We start from the raw sequence: 11027 nt of genomic DNA on the forward strand, positions 1-11027 counted from the left end.
ACGACTTATTGCAAAAGTACTCCAATAACTAGGCACTTTGTCTTAGAAGGTATTTAGCAAGGTTGAAATGACTTGATTTCGGTCTTCTGGCAGAGTAAAGCATCTGCGAGGCCAAACGGCAAGGAAGTGAAATAAAATAATAAATATATTCGTAACAAAACCTGCTTTGAATCGCACCCCTTTCCGTCACACCGCACTCACGCACTCTATTACCCAATTAACGCACTGAGAGTTCGAGTTCACACTCACAACCGTCGGACGGATATGTATTTATTTACCATGTACATCAACTTATTTAGTATCCATTCAATTAGTTAGTTTATTTCCTATCGTATAGGCCTCGTAAGTGCCTCGTGGTGCACGTGCACGTGTGCCTCGTAAGGCACCTAACAAGGATAGGCTTAACACCGTATACAAAGCGCTATGTTACTCGCGTATTAAAGTTATCTTTACACTCTCATTGGATCTCATTTGTATGTACTTGTTTTCGTGTATGGCGAGTTAAACAGGAACTGTGGTGCGTATCAAGTTGCAGTGGAAGGCCATTTTTATTTCAGTACCACTGAGCAGTATTTACCGCGGCGGCGTGTCCCAACTACAATAAAGCCAATTAATTAGTCGAATTTTATGCTGACTATTTGCAGTAGCCTATGCCTATGTATTTTCTTTTTCTTCTGACCGTCTCTGACCAGACAAAATATCCTACTATTAGATAAATTTTTTACGCACAGTACTCCTAAGGGAGGGGAAATTATTGTATAGGCATGAATAAATACAGTGTCGTCAATACAAAAACACGCCTGACTCCTCAGAGTTAGTCCGGACAAATCTAGTAAAGTTCTACCGAGACTAGTTACCAAACTTTACACACTTCGGCAATTGACCTACGAGTGTAATTACTCCATTGGTAAAATAGATACCAGTCATATCGTGATAAAATCTGTTGGAGGCAGGAAGACCGCTATTGCACCAACGGGCGAGCCCGGTGATTTTTTATAGCGAGAATGGTGCAAACAGGACACCATAACCATAGCACTGACGTACCCAATCTACAAACGCAGCTGCGACTGGCGTAGCAAAAGCAGTCGAGCCAATCAGTAAAACTACTTAGCGTTGTGAAAACGACGCCTCTCGACGCGCTCGTGCGAGGTAAAACACTCGCGCTAGAGGGAAGTATGTCCTCCAGGAGGACAGCAGAGGATTTCTTTGGTTAGCCTCTTACAACAGTATTACGGTCGCCATAGGCCGTTCGTCGTACCGTTCTTTGTCAGTAGTCCGTATTTCTTTACTATAATGGCAAGATAACTATATTTCCTCTCACTGTACCATTCGGAAATTTTGCTCCCCTTCAAGCCGGTCAACTAGCTACCTCAATCGAAGCATGACTTCATGTAACGTGTCGCAAGAAATGTAAAGGAACCATTCTTCAAATCAGCGATAATCAGATGAAACGTGTGGTCTCACGCTCTGAATGGCAACTCGGGCTGTTCGATCCTCCGATCTTTGCAGGTATAATAGGCCTACTTGGTTGTACCCGTAATAGTTTGTCTCAAACAAAAGGTGTCTGGAATAAAGGTCGATAAAAGGTTTTTGGATACGTCGGTGCTTCTAGGGTGTCGATGAACAGCTCGCGTGTGTCGTCCCAATGAATGTCAATCCTGCGGATTTAGTGACGTGGTGAGGTTATACTACGTTATATTTGTTCCTTAGTACGTCCAGCCGACCACATGTTAGTAAGTCTGGTGTCCACTCCGGCCATCCTCTCGATATGTCCCGTCGGCTCACGTGGAGATTAGTGGATGTTTGTATGTATACTTTGTCCCTTCAACATCAGTTATTTGTTGTGTCGAAGGATGTTACTATATATAAAGTTTAGAGTGTACAGCGTTGCACTGAGATATTGCCGCAGAGACGCTATATGTCTCATTAAAAAAATAAAAATACTTGTCGCTCATAGTCATGAAGATAGACATTTTCCTACACACATGATATTTTATAGACTACCGTCCATGTTGACCCCGTTACAACTGCTACAGTGACAATAGAGTATTGCAGTACTGTGTCCTGTCGACTGAATAGGTACGGACCGGAACGTCAACAGTAATCAATACAGCAATTCTACATTGACGGCTGGCTCAGTTTATCTCGTCGTAGTCTGTGCAACGTTTTTGCAGAGTTACATTTGACCTACTGCGGACCTGTGCACTAAAGTCGCGTCATAGTTGTATTACCGACCAGAGCCACAATGCCGCTAAGTGTAAGCCAACGGGCAACGAGAGCAAGCAACCGGGTACCTGCGACCAAAAAATTTAGCATCGGATCCTAACTAGTACACGTAAAGGTTACAACTCATATTATGGATTACGAAAATAGGAACATTTTCACAGAAAGACACAACATTAAACACGGTCCCTTCAACACTCGCAGTAGAAGTCACACCCGAGGGCATTATTTTCTGTTCCGTACTTTAGCGGCATATCGAGAATCGTGAGTTCCTCGAGTGGTCGAGAGTATAGACAAGTCTTTTGATCTGTTTTTCAATTTGTTCATGTTGGTATATGACAGACACAGTACCGCTTAGTCAGCGACAAGAGTAGTATTGTGAGGCCAAGCTACAGTAGTGGATACCATTACGCGGAGTAGCCCTCGTTTGTCTTCGTAGGTTAGAGTAATGCGGTTGGACTAACCGACCACTAGAACTGCAGTCGCAGTCCCTTCAGTGGGGGATATTCATCGAACGCGATTCGGCGTACGCAGTAAGTTTGCTGGAAAGACAAGTCTCCGTGTAGCAGCATATAACCATTCGGCCCGATCGAGGTGGTGTCTCAGTGTTCTGCCTTGGTCCGTATAGTTCGATTGAAGCCCAGCTGGCCCGCGAGCGCCGATAAGATATATAATGAAGACGTGTCTTCCTACAATTATATTGTGGGCAATCATAACGTTGAGCTGGAGCGGCAAAAGAAGAAGCCCTTTATTTCCATTCCAAAACTAAAAAGTTCGACGTTGTGTGCACAACGATCAAAACAGAAGGGAGTGGATGGTGCCTATCCGCTTCTGCAAAAAAGGAAATAGAGAGAGTGGTGGTCTCCTCATCTCTATTTTATTCCATCATTGTGGTGGTCAATTATAAGAAACTCTTATTTTAGATGTGGCAGCGAAAACAGAGGCCTTAATTGCTGTCCAACACTAAGAGAAAAAGAGTCGTTGCGTGGATCGATGCTCGCGCAGGGAGGGTGCAGCGGTACTTACCGCTTGTCTTACCTGTGCAGAGAGGAGTGTGGTCTCCGTCGGTCCTTTAGCCTCCGAGCCGAGACGCCGAGTCCCCAACTTACTAAAGCTGTGCTGCGTGTGGTCTCAGACTGACGCAGGACGGAGCCCGACGTTTGTAACGAGGTCCCTCCGATAGCTGTTGGGCCGAGTAACCACGCCCGGTAACACGGGCAAGTGGCACTTCTCGGAGGGAGGCGGCTGCCAATCGCGGTTCGATCGAACAGCCAGTCCTGAGGGAGTTACAGGAGACTAAATGGCCTGCCTTTAGTCCTATGCCCCCGCAGGCGGGTTCTACCTGGGCGTGACACAGCCAAGAAAAACACAAACCACAACCAAGCAACACTACCCAGTAGTCATCCCGTCGACTGTCTTGGCCTCAGGGCACGGCACAGTCCGCACCCTGCTCGCTCGGCCCGGGTGCGAATATGGTTCGACCCCGGGAGGCCGACCTGGAGGTGGTACCAGAGCGGGCGTCTTCTCCAGGACCTCAACCGTATGACTCTGTTCCCCTCTTTGGCTAGGGACAGGCCTGAGACTCTCGTCCTTCTGTTGCCAGAAGTCAGTAGCCGAGTCCGACGTTGCGCCTCTCGCCGCGGGGGCCGCTACGTGTGGCGAAGCGGGACAGACTCAACATACCTGGACGTCCAGGCACACAGGTCGCCGAGGTCAGACAGACTGTAAGGGTACCGGTTTACCAGTTCCTCTGGGCCAGGCATGACTTCCACCTTTTTTACGAGGGAAACGATATGCTAGGTTTTCTACCGTTGAGGACGGCAGAAAGGGCTCTACATACTACACACAGCACCAGAGCACCTAGCTCTGGCCGGGAAGTCGTGTACGGTTTAGGCGGTCCCATGAGGCCAGGGATCTGACGCGTGCATACCCTCTCGAAGCCGGACGAGACGCGTAGGCGGCTACCTGGCGACCACCGTCGAGTAGGAGGAGGGACTCACTACCGCCTGATGTGGCTCGCTATACTTGGGTGCGACGGGCCTTTCCGCCTGGCCAAGGTCAGTTGGTACAGACTTGCCAGGATGTCTCGGGTCTAACAGACCGGTCCCGCAAACTTCAAGGAGCGACGGATTGGCAATAGGTTCCGCCTCGAGAACGCTCTGACAGTTCATTGGACTGGGTCATGACCTGCTATATCAGGCGCTAGTGCTGTAGACAGAGGCGCAGTTGCGAGCGGGCGGTGCCTTTCCGTACCCTTAATACCACCACGTCCTTTCTCGATCTACGAGTGGGAGTGAGGTGTGGAGGGTCTGCCCTTCTCTGCTGACCACGACCTGTACGGATAGCAAGGGCTCCCCCTAAAAACCTAGACGCGCAGCAAGATACGTCTTCTTACGTTCAGGTTCTTCTCTCCTTCTGCTCCGGAGGTGGAGACAGAAGGAGCTTTCCCAGTCGGCGACGGAGTGTCGACCGTCAGGAGCGGGGTTCGAATGAGAGCTCAGACGAGCCAATATTTTCATGGCTTTGCTGTTCCAGTTGCCGGGCGGGCTCAGGGTCGGGTCCGTCCTCTATGCCCGCCAAACCGGTTTAGAGGCCAGCACGTCGGTCGCTCGGTTGGGCCTTAAACGCCGGTGCAGCTCCTCTTCTTACGCCTTCGCGGACTGTCGGTAGGAGAAGAGGGAGAGCCACTGCCTCGACCTTCCAGGGGCGAGTCTACACAAGGGCGACGGAGCTCCTCTACGGAGTCTCAGGGACCGTCTGCAAAGTGCAACTCTAGAAAAAAGATAATACAATAATATTCAATCACTATTATACAGCTTATTACTACCAAACTCACTACACACATCAATAGTATACTACAGCAGGAGTTTGGAAGAATATGCTTTTGAATAATTTTGGGGAATATTTATAATGTAAAATCTTCAATAAATATGGCATCATCTTAAATAACTTTACTATTATACAGTATATTTCTACCAAACTCACTATTTGCATTGTTGTTGTTAGCATCTGGTTAGCTTTACGGATATTAAAAGCTGTTTCTAAAAAAATGAGAGGGAGAGCTCTGTCCTGTCAGACTGAGAGATAACTACAGCTCAGTGAGGTAAGGGACTCTGTTTAGATACTTTAGTCTAGTTATCTCAGTGGGTCTCATACGTTTTGGTCACCATTTATGAGAATAAATGAAAAACAGTTATGAAATACTATATGACAGTGAAACAAGAATACAGTTTAAAAGGTGAGTGATTTGTAAAATATCCATAAAGAAAAAGAAAATCTATTTACCATAAATTCATTTTGCTCTCAAAGTGCACCAGGTTGATGCATTTAACTTCAATATTTAAAAAAAAAAAATCTTCCCGGGGGAGCATGCCCCCGGACCCGCCTAGAGGAGATGAGGACCCCCCCCAACTTATAAAATAGCACTTGATTGTAAGAGTTGTGGGTACACTGTGTATGTGCGTATTCCACTGTAGCGCCCGGTACATTAATGGGAAACCCTGTACATGTTCAATACATTTGTAACACTGTACACATGAACGTTTCTTTTTTCAGTTCACCAAAAAAAAATCTCACTCCAAGCTGAACTCAAATGTTGGCAGCCCTGTGTTAGGACTCCTAGCCTACATTGTTCTATAAAGAGTGCATTCTGTAGATATGCTTTTTGATTTCTTTTATCATGGCTATACTTAGTAAAGTTTTGGTTTTGAAAAGTATCTGTCATTGCTTGTCCTTGCCATGCAATTGTAGACAGAATCCATTTGACACGCTTTAGAATTAACAACCATAAACTTCTTATTGAATATGGTCGATACACAAATACTCCTATAAATGACAGGTTGTGAAAACATTGCCATGAAATTGAGGATGAAAATCATTTCCTCCTAGAATGTAAACGTCATTATAAAACTTTTGATAAAGTCAATTCAATCTTTAATCCAGAACTTCCTAACCAAATAAAATGTCTTTAGTTGATATGTCAATCATCATTATTTACCGGGGAATATCGCTGATTTCCTTCAGGGTATGGTTTAAACATAATGTTTCACTAAATGCTGAAGTTTTTATTAACTATCTAATGACTGGAGCCTTCCTTTAAGGGGAGAGGCTGAGCATCACCATGAAATGTGCAAATTGACATAAAAATGAATAAAAGGGGAAAAAATGCTCCAAACATGGAGCATTTTTTCCCCTTTTATTCATTTTTATGTCAATTTGCACATTTCATGGTGATGCTCAGCCTCTCCCCTTAAAGGAAGGCTCCAGTCATTAGATANTGACAGCAGCACAGTGTTCAATATATTGTACTTTCGCGTATCTAAATGATAAATGATTGTTCATTGCCTCATGAGGACAGACCCATCTTATTTGCAGATTTCTTTGAAAATTTAATTTAATTTGTAATGATTGTGATTTTTATCCAGTTTCACTTTATGCATCTTTATCAATGTTTACTACTTTGCTTATGAGGACAGACAGCCTTATTTACAGATTCTTGAAATTCAATTGTAATTTAATTTGTAAATAGTTACATTCATGTGGATTTATCCAGTTTGCACATTTGTATGCATGCACTTATAGGTGCATTTGTTGTTGTTGAAGGCCTGGCTGTTACAGTCTTTATTTACACTATTTTGTTGTAGGCCTACTGGCCTAGATGTTTATGTAGTTTTAAAGCACCTTGGCTTTGTTCTGAATGCACTTTGTTGTAGTTATCCTACAGAGAAAAGAAAATGCACTTGACTTGGAATTAATGTACTGTATGCATTCAAAAGTGCTGAATAAATGTTTTATGGACCCATAATAGTGATTATTATTTAAGTTAAGTTTTGCCATAATCATTTATTTTTCCATAATAGGGTAGCTGAACAACATTGGTAAAAAATGTATACATTATATATATATATATATATTTCTATTAATCATTTTCGGCCTTTCGGCATTCGGTTTTCGGCCAACCGTTTCCTATTTTCGGTATCGGTTTCGGCCAAGAATTTCCCATTCGGTGCACCCCTACAATATATTGTCACAAATGTGCACTTACACACGGCCCCTGCAATGTCATTCAATACTAAATAACATGGCATTGGTGTAGAGTGGGGAAAAATAATGTGCCTTTTAAAAATGTACACCATGTTATTGCTTTATATATTTCATTCCTCTTAGGGTCCACTTATCAGATGAGTGGATAATGTGCATTCAGTCATTCAGTACATTAACAGCAAACAGCAATACGAAAACAGATCAGTGATTAGCACAAATGATCAGGTAAATGACTATAATATTGCTTCCTTAGCTTTATTTATTGCACGTTGCTGTGATAATGTGATGTTACTGATGCATTTCAGCTTAATGAGCTGAGACAATGGTGAATTAGCAGCTAGTAAATTGATACATTGCTGTTCTTTTCACAGATTTCCCTATGGGAGGCTGCTGCAGACGGGCCCTCACAGAGAGTCTATAACACTTACTGCTGCCCCTTAGGCCTGTGTTTCACTTCATGCTAAACAAACGGAGGCACTTTGGTTTTCTAATGGTGACCTACGTGTATTGAAATATAGTATTGCTTTGTAAGTACAATTTGCGCAGTGGTTCCCAATTTTCAGCACCTCAAATCTTAAAATAAAGCAAAAATAATATTATCACTTGTTCCCTAAATGAATGGAGTAAGAGGGTCAACCAACAAGTTACTTTTGGAACACTTTTTTTACGGTCGATTTGTAGTTGTTTCCCAAGAAATAATTAAGGTATTAAGTACAAAATGTTAGGTGAAATCAATGTTTCAATTTAGTATACTGTGTAGAGCAGTTAGCTTAGGATCCCTCCACTAAAGGGATTTCTTTATTTCTGTAATGGGTAACGGTTTATTGCGGAAAATAAATAAGCTCTGTGACTAACACGTATCTCCACATATTAACACTACTTTGTGATTTCGTAAAGCGTAAATGCAATCGGCAGCAGTAAAAACCGAATAAAACGTACTGCTTAAACAAACTATATCACAGTCACATGGTTGCGTATCACCACCAAAAAGGCTCACTTTTGTCGGCATGACGACGTTAAGTAGTTTATTTAGGTGCTGTTTACACGGGAACGAAACGGGTTGTACTTTTCTCTTTCGTATAGCCCGTTCGTCAGGGCCGCCCCTCCCTACAGGCCAATCACGCAGGCTGCATGGGGCCCCGCCTTGCGTAGGGGGCCCCGCCCAGAGGGCCTCAGCTGCTGTTCGCAGTTCTCCGCGCAGCCCCGCTGACACGCGAGAGTGAGAGGTGACAAGGGGAGCACGTCTGTAACCCGACACCGTTGCAATTAATCGACATCTGACCAATTACGGCTTTGATACTGCCCCCAGTGCAGGTGAAGAGATGTCGGTGAAAAGACAGTTTCAGTCCGGCGCAAGCAAGAGGGGAAAAAAAAAAAAAACATGAAGAAACTAGAGCATCACTCGAAGGTGGGTTATTGTATGAGTCAAATGTACAACTTGCGAATGTTATACAAGTCAAATTGCCAATTGCCATATTAAAACATCAGCTGCAATTCACGACATGAAGAAGGCAGTCTCTGCATAGCATATAGGCTAATGGAGATGCAGTTATTTCCAGCATTCTTTATTTAACATTCATTCAAGTATGTTATGCCTTTTATCTGCTAATGTAAAGGAGGAAGAGTGAGAAACTGTCTGTCTACTTGGATTACATAACAGTTAAAGTTTACAGCTTGAAAAACATGGAGCATTTTTTCCCATTTTATTCATTTTTATGTCAATTTGCACATTTCATGGTGATGCTCAGCCTCTCCCCTTAACTCCCAACAGTCATCATCATGTCAACCACAACACAGAGAAATACTGATAGAAATGTGTGTGTAGTTGTTGATACATTGCTGACCAGTGTTGTGCTAAAAACCAGTAACTAGTTACCATTACTAGTTACTTAATTTAAAAAGTAACTCAATTACTTTACTAATTACTTACACCAAAAAGTAATGCATTACTGTGAACAGTAACACATTAGTTACTTAAAAAAAGGGCTCCCATTAATGCCCTTATAGCCTTCATTTCAGTACTGTTATTGCATTGGAGAATAATACAATCTGTTGATCAAGAAATAGCAATATAAATAGTAAAAATAGCCTGCATGTGTTCTACAACATACCGTGCAATGGCTTTATCAACTTTTCACTGGCTAGCAGTCCCTCGGTTAAAATCCAGCCGCTGTTGCTTAGGTGGAGGTGGAGTGGCGTCGGATGAGTCTGGGTCTGTGGTCTTAGCTAGACTACTAGCCTTCGTTCCCAGCATGTTGTTTCTGCAAGATGTTTCAACGATTTGAATTGCTTGTTTGTGCAGTGATAGGGGGGGGATCTTATGACCCGCCAAGACACAACTTACATTTAAACTAATAAACGTTCTTTTCTTTGTGCTCGACAAAAGTGAAATAGTGAGAATATCTCCAGGTGAAGCAAAACTCTGACTTGAGCTCCGCCGCCGCGCCATGATAGTCTTGTTAGTAACACCAAACATGCCCACAGCGCGTCTCCGCATGTGACACAGGAAGTATCTAACCTACATTTACTAAAGTACTTACCTTAAGTTACAGTTACTCACTCTGTTCGCTTGTGACTGTTGTTGGACGCTCACCGAAAAGTTCTGTGTGGAGGCCTGAGGTAAGTCTGTATATATAATAAATGTATATACATTGATATGCAGTTCTATAGTGAGTAACGTCATGTGGTGAGTGAACGTTTTGGTTAACTTGTATGTGTATCTGTGAAGTTTATATAAATAATATATCGCATGGGTTTAGTAAGTTTATTACTGTTCCAAAAATAACATGGCGGTGATACAATGATATTGCTGTTGAGTTCCCAACACTCGGTGTGACAGTATGTGATACTAGCAATTTAATACAGAATTTAAGTATTATATATCTATGTTTTTGAGCATGTCATATATGTTATGTTATTGTCTTTTGTGTATTAGGTTTACCAAGACTTTAATTATACTAATCATTTAAATATTAATCATGACTATTTTCTTAGATTATTGTGAATTGATTGACGATATTTTATTATTGGTGTGTTGAGTATATGTATTGATGAATTTAATTGTATATATTAATATGTGTATCAATTTTTGAGGCTAGTAATGATTTGTTTATTTAATTGTTGTATATGTTTTTTATTTGTTTATTTGTTTTTATGAGGTTGGTTGTGGTTGTGCAATATATTGGATTAGTTTNTACACGTACATTGAGCCTGTTGTAACATAAATTGATTGCAAAAATAAATATGACGATGAATAGTCTTACTCCTAAGGTTTTTTTTTGGAAGATATCGGATTGGTAGATCTCGGTTTACATTTTGGAATAAAAAGTGATCTTGGGCTTGAAAAGGTTGGTTACCACTGCTCTACGGTATTGAACATTTAATTGATATGTTATCCACACATTTTAAACTATCTCATGGTAGAATTAAAGTACTATTACTGCTTTATGCAAACAAATATGTTGGCGCCATTTCTGCCCAGTCTGTATTAGACTGTAATCTGTGTGGGTTCCGCGATGCTGTGCTGGCTAAAAGTCAATACGGGTAAAACCTTATTACCGGGTGAACCTTTGTTATTTTGCTAGAGCCCCCTTTGTTTGAACTCATTTTATATGAAAGCATTATTTCTAGGGATGCACCGAATATTCGGGCACCGAAAATTATCGGCCGAAAATGGTTAAAAAGGCCCTTTCGGCCGAAAGGGTTTTAGCACCAAAAAAATATCACCGAATGTCAGAGAACAGGGTTACGTTGGTAAGCTA

This window comes from Notothenia coriiceps, unplaced genomic scaffold (assembly GCF_000735185.1).
Source record: "Notothenia coriiceps isolate Sejong01 unplaced genomic scaffold, NC01 NC01_scaffold00037250, whole genome shotgun sequence".
In the NCBI taxonomy this organism is placed as follows: Eukaryota; Metazoa; Chordata; class Actinopteri; order Perciformes; family Nototheniidae; genus Notothenia; species Notothenia coriiceps.